The following is a 10,559-nucleotide window of genomic DNA, read 5'->3' as shown; positions in this document are numbered from 1 at the left end:
AGTGCTTTCAAACATGTTTCTTTCTTGCAGTAAAAGCAGAGCATTCTCATACTCATTTTTTATTATATCTTTCCTGAGTTATCTCATACAAATGGCTGGAAGTCAGCACAGTGAGATGTATTTCTGTAACTTACTGGGTTACAAATGTTTGAGAGGTGTCTTTTAGCTTGTTTTAACACAGAGGTTTTTCCATTGCTGAGTTCATCCTTCTGACAGTGCGCTGGCAGAAATGAGAAAGCAATAGATCATGAGGGTAGGGGAAAAGAAAAAGAAAAAAAAGTAAAAAGAGGAGAAGGGATGTTTCAGAACAGCTTCCCAATTTAAGACAAGCAGCCAGACTAGAAAGCTTAAGTGCTGAAAAGATTGACGTGCAGAAAGCCTGACTCGACAGGTAAGATGGAAAACTGCTCCAAGCACAGCAAGAATTTCCCAAACCCCAGAAGGTTTGCAGGCCATTGAGCAGCTGTGGTACACTCAGCTTTGGGACAAGTAACTGGAGCTACAGCAGCCAGGGACCCAATTGAGCTAGAAGGACTGTGTATGAGAGAATTCTACAAACTATATCTGGGAACTGGGCTCTGCCAAAACTCTTTCCTGCTTCTGTTGCTATTATTTTCAAGCTTGTCCCCTGTTTCAATTCAGCCATGTAGTGAAGCCATAGTTTGAGCATCATTTAGACAGGAGTTCCAGCTTCTTTCATTTTTAATTACTCAAAAAAATTAGATGAGACAAGATCCAAATTAAGCAGATTGATGCAGGCTCAAGACCATTCCTTGTGAAAAAAATTCTGTAACTCTACATGCTTCCAAAGAAGCACACATCCATAAATCTTCAAAACACTCAGGATGGAACACTTCACAACATAAGCATACAAAGTAGGCAATTACTGGCTTGCTCGCTCTTTGTGCCATTCTGCAATTTCCACTTCACTTTGCCAAAATGCCTGGCAGGAAAATATGGAATAAGAATGAGAAAGAAAACAAACTTGAAGTGCCACCCTCAACAAGTTAGTAAGACATTAAGGGTAGTTTTAATGATATTTTCTGGAATGACTGTAGTGTCAAAGCATATTGAAAGAAATTCATGAAGAGCTGTGGAATAGGCACATAATAGACACTCAAATCCCTAAACTTTGGAGTGTGCAAGCATATAATTAGGAGAGTGCTACATAATAAACACCAAGTAAGCCAGAATAATCACAAGGGAAATAACAAAATGAATATGAAAGCAGGGAAACCAAAGCTATCTGCACACTGAAAAATATAATGAATTCAAAACAGTCTGTGTATGACTGCATACCTGAAATAAATAAATAAATAAATTTGTAATATATATATATATAAGTATATTTTTTACTAAACTGGGCAGAGAGGGGGAAAGGATGTCATAAAAAATAACATCCTTGTTACAAACGTCTTCAGCTGGGGTGAAATTAATATATAGGCACTATGTGATAAATTGTTTCACAAAAGACACTAAAAAATAAAAATAAAATAGGAAAAAACAGACAAACAAAGGATCACCTATAATCAATTTTTTAAGATAAGAATCTTAAATCTTCTCACAGCCAAGACCGAACCTAAATATTTTAACATCAACCTGATGCAATAACAAGAAAAGATTTATTTTGCCTATGGGGCTTCACTGAAAGTCTTCTTCTGTGACTCACAGGATCACATGGACATGGATAGCAACATTCTGCACAACAACACCGTTTCCCTAACCAGTATCAATCCACCTGCTTCACATTCCTCTCTACTAACATTTTAAGTTCTTGATTACTATACCTAAAACAATTACAGTTATAGAAGTGTCTTACTTTCCCAAACATTGAGTGCTCTCATTCCCTTTGCCTGGTTAATAAAGGCCTCATTCTCACAAGGACTTAAAACAAATTTCACAAGGAATTTACTACATCAGTAGTAAAATTCACATCAGTTGGGCTCTGTCCTGTAGAAGTACCCAGGTAGCTGTATTTAGTGCTGCACTTGTCACAGGAAACAAAACTCTAGCCATGTGAGTGTATAAAATGTTAAACACGTGAGTTTATCTGGTGGCTTTTCATGGGGGAGTTATTTATAGAACAGAAATCCTTCCATTTCAACCAGCATCACTGTTGCAGTCTGACATCCAGCCTCCAGGTGCCTGTGAGTGCAAGGAGCCAATGAACTGGCAAATTCCCCTCTCTGCAAAGTGATGGCATCAGCAATACCACCAAGAAGGAAGAAAATAAGGTAAAAGAGAAGGAAAAGATGCAAAGGCTATAGTTTAATTAGGCAACAGCTTTATTAAATCTGGGATCATTTCTCAGCAGTAAATTGTTCCAGATATAATTGCCTGAACACAGGAGGGCACTTATCACCCTGCTGACATGGTGGCAATCTTTCAGTCCCTCCTTGGCTAAAAATCAAATGAGAGCTGATCACTATTATCTGTTACCCTGAGATCTCACAGAAAACAGGTATTTTAATGCCTTTAACCTTCTTCCTGACAGCTCATCTCCCACCTGGCTTATCAGACAAGACCTTGTAGTTCTTCTTCTACTGTGGATAGAGGTGGAGAAAAATCAAAGCAGAACAAGCCAAAGAAACTTGACCAGCCCAGTGTCCTAATAAGAGTCCCCACTTGTTCACTTTCAATCTCCTGTGGAGTGCAGAAGTCCTCAGTGTGAATTTTCAAACACACAAACAGCAAGGTGGGTGCTGGTCACTTTGTCATGTCTCAGGTGAAAGGACAAGAGGAAACCACCTCAAGCTACATCAGGGGAAGTTCAGATTAGATATACATAAAAAATAATTCACTGAAAGAATGGTTTAGCATTGGAATAATTACCCAGGAAGATGGTGGAGCCACTGTCTCTGAAGTGTTCAAGGCACCTGAATGTTGCACTTGCAGATATGACTTAGGGGTTTATTGTAGTGCTGGGTTGATGGTTGGACTAGATGACCTTGAAGGTCTCTGGATCCTCCTAAATATTTACCTGTATATTGTTTAAAGCTAGATGATAAATTGTTAGATTTCTATATTTCTGACAATACATTATTTCTATAAAATGAAAAGTCAGAACAGAAAATAAAACACTATACTCAACAATATTGATTAGTATAAATTATTTATGGCTCATTTTGAATTACTTCTATAACCCAATATTCTCATCTTGCTAGCGGAGATAAATTAATAATAACATGAGGAGCCATTGTACAAAGGTTAAAAACAGGCATGCATGCATTCATCTGCAGAAAACGAGAAAGTTTAGGTTAATGAAATGTCTGAGGAAAGGAGTCTTATTAATTAGCAAGTTCACAGCATTCTTCACAGCTGTATTTTAGAGATGCCAAACTGTAATATATTAATGCTGTAGGCAAAATCAGCATCTCCAGCTTGAAAATAATTTCAAGCTTCTTTTATTCAATGTTGGATCCTTCTAGTGATTTGTATGCTTGAAAGCTCTATCTCTTCTTCAAAGTCTTGCATGAGACAGGAACCAAGTGCAGTGTTTATGTCCCTGTAGATAATGGGATAAAACTACTGCAAGACCTCTAGTTATATTCATTTTTTAAAATGGTTTGCATTTTCAAAGTTTCATTAACATACCTCATTTCCCCTTCACTGGCTTTAGATTTGATATTGATATTATCACCTTTTTTTTTTTTTTTTTTTGGTGTGGGGTAGGTTGGGAGGGGGCTCATCCAAGCTCGTTGCCATCAGGAGGAATTTTTCCACTGATTCTGCTGAATAATTCAAAGCCTGGTAAACAAAAAAGAGGTACAATACCTTGCAACTTAACAAATGGGGAGCATAGAAGGCAGGGAGTGAGGAGTACTGGCACTAGCTATGACCCTGCTTCAGTCCTTTAATTGCAACCCAAAAGACATTCAGGGGAGATACTGTAATGCTTCATTTTCTTCTCTTTTCAGCCTTGTGCTTTGAAGAGTGTCAATAATGTTTATTGGGATTGTTTTTGTGAGATAGGTGTTTCTGTTTTTTAAACACCAAGGTTACTTTATCACTGAGCATCACCTTTAAGAACCAAGCAGTAAAGTAGGGTTTGTGGTCCTGTGAGGTTTTTTTGTTGGGAGGAAAAGTTGCTGCTGGAGGGAGGTTCAGGAATGGCTGAGTTGCCAGACTCACAGGCAGTTCCAGTGATAGGAACTTCTTGTTCTGTGCTTGAGCGGGCAGGGGAAGCAGGAGCTCACTGCTGAGCCAAGTTTGGGTGGCATGGCTCCCAGAAAAAAGTCCACTAGCATGGAGAGCTGCACTTCTTCAGCTGACAGACAGATCAGGATCCAGCTCTGACTTTAAAACTCATTCATCTGGATAGAATGAACCCCATCTGGCTCAGCCTGGGATGGAAATATGTCTATCATCAATGTCCCCTCCCCCCCAAATTCAGCAATTCAAAGTTCTTTTCCCAGGTAAAAATGCATCCAGAAATCTCCCTCTTTTACCCTGGGCAGGTTCCAGACTTGGTTTTTGTTGTTATTTTTACTGTCTCCTTCTGAAAGACTTCCTTGGTTTTCCTTGATTTCTTTTTTCTTTATTTCTCTCACTTTACACAGTTGATCGAGTTATTTGTGATTTGTGTTATTTTTCAGCTCAGTTCTTTAGGACCTGTCACCCCTGTCCTTCTTAGGACACTGTCCTTCGAGGACATTAGTTACAATGTCCTCAAAGCTGCAAGCTTCCTATCTATCCAAATAAAGGCGACTGACAGAGTGTAGCTGAAGCAATTGAAACACAAGGTCTTTGACACCAACCAGAGTATACTGAGGTAGATGGAGGAGTACTAACATTTCCAGAAAAGGCAGGTGGATTTACCTGGATATAAATCAGCATAAGCCCTTCATTTGATAGAGCTAAATACTTCACCGTTATATATTATAATATATATTTACTGTATTGTTGGGGTCAGTGGAACAGGAAATATTCCCTTATCTGTGCTGACAGACTCTGACACCCAAGAGAACACTGAGTTTAACTTAAAGTCATGGAGAAAGATTCTAGAACTAAGCAGAGAAACTGAGAATGTGTGTAAGTTAGATAGAATTGTATTAAATCACTGGGTGAGAAAGTTAGAGTTTGGAGTTTTAGTTATATTAATATGTGAGATACAAGATGGAGAATTTGGGGCATTGTCTCTTTCTCTTTCTTGTTCTTCTTCCTTCTTCATCTTCTTCTAAGGGTTTTTGGGTAATAATGAGTGATTGGATGAAAGAATCTGCATTGCAACACAGGCATCAGGTCATTGGGTCACTAAAGGAAATAATAATTGGCATTTGATTATTAGGTAAATGGACACATAAAAGGCCTTGGAGAGATTCTTCATTTTTCCATTTTGCACCTTGATACCCTAGTGTATGTAGCTCCTTGTACTCTGTAAATATGTAATATAGATAAGAAAGAATAAACAACTGAGCCTGAACATGAGAAAACAGCCTCTCTCTTGTCAATCTCAGTCCTGGGAAAAAGAACCCAGACACCAATATTGCAGTTTTTCTGACCAGAACTGACTTTCTCTTCTCTTTGTCCAGAAAGAAAGGAACGGAAAAACAAGAAAGTTAAAAAAAAAAAATAAAAAAAAAAAAAAAATATATATATATAAATAAATAAATAAATAAATAATCCAGCTATTGACAATTAAAGGATGGCCCAGGAATCCTAATAACAAGCCAACAATAACTTCTATGAGGGGAGAAATTTTCATTGTGTTGTACTGGGTTAGTGTGACCACTGTGACCTTGCAGGAAGCCCACACTGGAACAGGCTCCTGACAGGACCAGTGGCCCTGTGGAGAGAGGAGCCCACGCTGGAGCAGGACTTGTGACCCTGTGGAGGACCCACTCTGGAGCTGCTTGTGAAGAACTGCAGCCTGTGGGAGGACTTCAGATGGAGGAGTTGATGTAGGACTGCCTCCCATGGGAGAGACACCACTTGGAATCAGGGGCAGAGTGTGAGGAGTCCTCCCCCTGGGGAGAAGGGAGCAGCAGAACTGTGATGAACTGACAGAGACCCTGCTCCCCTTCCCCCTGTGCCACTGAGGGGAAGGAGGCAGAGAATTCATGAGTGAAGTTAAGCCTGGGAAGAAAGGAGAGATGGGGGGAAGGGTTTTAAGATTTTCTTTCCTCTCTCAGTACCCTGCTCCGATTTGACTGGTAATAAATTCATCTGATTTCCCCAGGGTGAGTCTGTTTTACCTGTGACAGTGACTGCTGAGTGATGATGTCTCCCTGCCCTTATCTGGAGCCACAAGCCTTTTGTTGGGTTTTCTCTCCCATGTCCAGCCGAGGAGGGCAGTGACTGAGCAGCTGGGGTGGGCACCTGGCACCCAGCTGGGGTCAGCCCACCACACATCCATGTATAGAGACAAGGATGCAAGGCTGCTACCTCCAACCAGGCTCAGAAGAAAACATCATTACTAACAGATAGAGTCATACTGTTCCTGGAAAATTTCCAATTTGAATGTGTCTCTTCAATAACATGGACCTACCAGGAACCCATGTGTTTTGCTAGTCAAAACATTGGGAAATATCCAAAATTCAGCTATCTTGAAGTACGGTAATATGCTGTACGTTTGTTTCTTAACTGGAACAATGGCATAAAATGCATATTATACACAAACTAAATATTTTATGATGTTTTTAAGTGCTAAAATAATCTTTAATGTCTGAGCAAAAAGCACTTAAGTGCTTGAGACTGCAATTAGGTAGGCTTCTGTTAAAGTGCTTAATTTTTGTCTTAACCAATCACTTACATCATTGGAGTTTAACTTCTTTGCTGAATCAAGATCTAAAAACTTCATTAACTGAGGCTGAGTCCTCATTCAGGCCAGTGTCAAGACCCAAATTCCCAGTCTAAATATTTGGCCTGGCCTTCCATTCAGAGTTGCTGCTCAGTAGTCCAGCCCTGCCAGGAGCCAATTTACTCTCAAAGAGACACAGCCACAAGGTTACTCCTTCCACTCAGGAACAAGAATTTTTAAAAAAAACAAAAACCAAAAAACCAACCAAACAACAAAACCCCAAAAGAAACAAAAAAGAAGCACCCTAAGCAACAACAACAACAACATCTTCATAATCTCTTTATCTGTTCACAAATGATGTTCATTCAAATTCTGGCACTTTTTCCACTGCAGTGAGAAATTCACTGGAATTGTTACAGACTGCTTGTAGCTGGAGCCTACTGACAGCAATGAGTTCTGTAGGAAACCAGTGTAGTCTGCCAGTTGTTTATGACATAAATGTCACTATTTGAAACAGTCTTCATGAACTACATATTGTATTTGAATAAATACTGAGACAGATTGATATGATTAAGAATACAATAATAAAGCATCATTCATTTAATTTTCTAGCTCTTTGTTCACTCAATCTAAAGATTGGCTTACTCCTCTGCAATATTAAAGCAAGCATCTTTTGTCCTTAATACCCCAAGTACTCAAAGTTCATTTCTCTATAACTAAAAATAAATCTAAAAAGAAGGGTGATTTCATTTCTCTTTGTTGACTCATCTAACAATCATTTCTAACTCTATTGTCTGAACATAAGAGGAAAAAAACATTTTTCTACAAAGCCAGGCCTATGTCCTTTGAAGATAGCACAAAAGAGAAGCATTCTTGTTGTGATCAAGTTTTGTGCATGTTTGTTTCCTTAATAAGGTTAACCCTACACTGGCATGCATAATTCGAGTGAAAGGAATAATTTCTGATGTTTTTTCTGTGTTGTTGGTTTATAGTTTATGGGAAAAGGCTGCCCTCTTCTGACAGCTTTTCAAATTCTTTTAAAACCTTGACATTTCTGGTTTCTCTTTTGTTTCTCCATACATTGTATCAGTAGGACTGTTAGCCCTACTAATGCTCATATTCAGAATTAAATAACATAGAAATGAGAACGGTAACTACACCATACAATTAATGTGTAAACTGCACGTATTTGATAATCATAAAAATCACCCCCTCTTCATACTCAGTCAAGAAGGAAGCAAGTGGGTGCCTGGTATTTTGAGCTGTGGTAGGAAATTTAACTGCCAGACTCCCAGTTTTTAAACAGGTGTCATCTTCCCATTTTTCAGACACACTCATTGTATGGATCTCTTTATCCACAGCACCTTGGCAGTATCTGCATAAGCCTTTTAGTTTGAATCCTGACTTACCACATCACACTTTGCATTGGTCTCAGAACAAGCAGAGTGGGTTGATTTCAAATGAAATTAAATACAAAGATGCTTTCCAGGAGCACACCTAATGTACTCTGCCCAGTGTTGGGGAGTCAGCTCTTACATTCTTACAGTACACAGACGGATACAAGGGCTGAAAATAGAACTGGATTTTGATGCCACAGTGCAGAGCCTCCTTGGCAGCTACAGCAAACTCAGAGCTTTGTGGCACCAGCCATACAGGCTGCTTCTTACCTTGAAAGGAAGGACAGATAGTTCACTTGAAACTGGCAACTGAACACAGAATTTTAGGAGCTACACACTGGCCATTCAGTATTACAATTATATTAACAGACCCTGAAGTAAGGCCTGTCACCCAGGAGTCCCTGTCCCACTGAGAACTCCAATTTCTGGGCTATCCTGTGCTTTCTCTGTTCAGATAAGCTCAAAAGAAACCTTGGAAACTTCAAAGTGGAAAAAGAAGTTGAGGTATCAGTTAAGTGCTGTCAGTGGCAGCTGTCACATGCAGGAGGTGACTGTCCTGCTTAGGATGCTATGCCTGAATCCTTCCTTCCTGACTCATATCAGCTGTGTTTTATTGACCCATCAGTTTCCATCCAGACATTAATGTCTCATGTGATTATTAATTACCCTGAAATACTCCTTCAGAAGTAACCTATAACTCTATTTACAAAACTTGCATGAGAAGAGTAGATGTTTTACAGTGCTTTCTTAGAAAGATACACAACTTCCTTTCAGCATCTTCTTATTAAATTGCTTTCCACTTAGCTGCATATAAACCTAGTCCTTAGTTCCACCATCATATATCTGCACTTCACCATATACAAATAAGTAATTCCAATGTGTAATCAATCCTTATCTGAGGCAGAGATCATAAACCACAGCCTTAACTCTAAATAGCATCACTGAAATCAATAAAGCCATCCCAAACTAAACTAGCAAATGGTCTTGTCCTACATATCTTTGATCTAGACCATTTCAGCCTATCGTGAATTAAGATGGTGATGCAGCAAACATCTCCTGTCTTATACCCATTGCCTTCCATCCAAGTAAGATCCTGCTTGCTCCAGTGACTCCTAGCACACAATGAGTTTCTTGACATATCCTTCCTGTCATGCCATTCCAGACAGTACAGTCAAAATAAAAGATGAATTTATCAAATACTAAATGAGTCCTATACACACACAGGAAAAACAAGTTTGTATGAGTTTTTTCAACCTGCCACTTAACAATTTAATCTCCCTGTGACTACACACTAAATATAAATACTGCATTACATTTCCCAAGCTTGTTGCATCTGATGGAACCAACTTAGAGCTCATTACTGCAAGTACACAGTAATGAGATCCCTTTGGTATCACTACCATACAGTGGTTAATTACAGAGCCTACATTTACTCATGGGATATATCTTTCTTCCCATGTATAGAGATTCTCCCTTACTGTTTAACAAACTAGACACAAGCACATTTTTTAAAAAAAAAAAAAGTTAACAAATTTATCATCACAAATTTGTAAGAGTTTCCATTTTACAGATGGGAAAATCAAAGCACAGTGGCATAACCAGGCAACCCAACTGGGCTCATTGCCAAATACTGAAACAGGAGAAATCTGGAACATTTAGGGCAGTAGTAAAAGGCAAACTTAATTCCAAATCAAACTGACCTGAAATTACCTTATTCACCAATTGAAAGTTTCTCAAAGGAAGCTGATTTTGTGTTTTCAGCCCTTCCTGAACTTCCCCAAAGACACCTTTTTGTATTAAAATGAACAACATTAGTGGGTTTTTTGCACTCTGAACACAAATGCACAAATGAACTGCAACGAGTCCAGCCTCTCTTCAGCCCTGATCCAGAAGTTTGCTCCATTGAGCTACCACCACCACTTGCTTCAGCACAGGGAACTCCCTGGAAGATTTTAATTTTCTGCCTGACTATGGCATCCTCTGCTGAGTCTGAGAGAGCTGACACAATCAGTACAAAGTAGCATGTGGCAGCCAGCCACAGAAGGCACTGCATTTCCGAACAATTACAGTCCATTTTGTTGGTGCTGGGAGACAGAAGTGCTCAGCCACTTGAGAAGTGTAATTATGTGCTGGAAATGCACTGCCTGGAACAGTCCCTCTTACGAAACTGAAATTAACAGCTCAAATTGGAAATTGGGAAAAGAAAGTTTCTTTGTCTCACATTGTTTATTGGAACCTCCAGTTATCAACCCCACTGCTTCTTTCCTTTTTACCTAAATCTTATGAAAATCAAGGCAAAAAAATCACTATTCCCATCCCACATATTTTATAGGGATGTTTAAATTGTATGAAAATATAATTTCCTTTATAAAATTTTATCTTTCTTTCATCACAGCACTGAGCAACACTCAGTCATGTCTGTA

Source organism: Poecile atricapillus, chromosome 1 (assembly GCF_030490865.1).
Source record: "Poecile atricapillus isolate bPoeAtr1 chromosome 1, bPoeAtr1.hap1, whole genome shotgun sequence".
In the NCBI taxonomy this organism is placed as follows: Eukaryota; Metazoa; Chordata; class Aves; order Passeriformes; family Paridae; genus Poecile; species Poecile atricapillus.
This window is presented reverse-complemented; position numbering follows the sequence as displayed.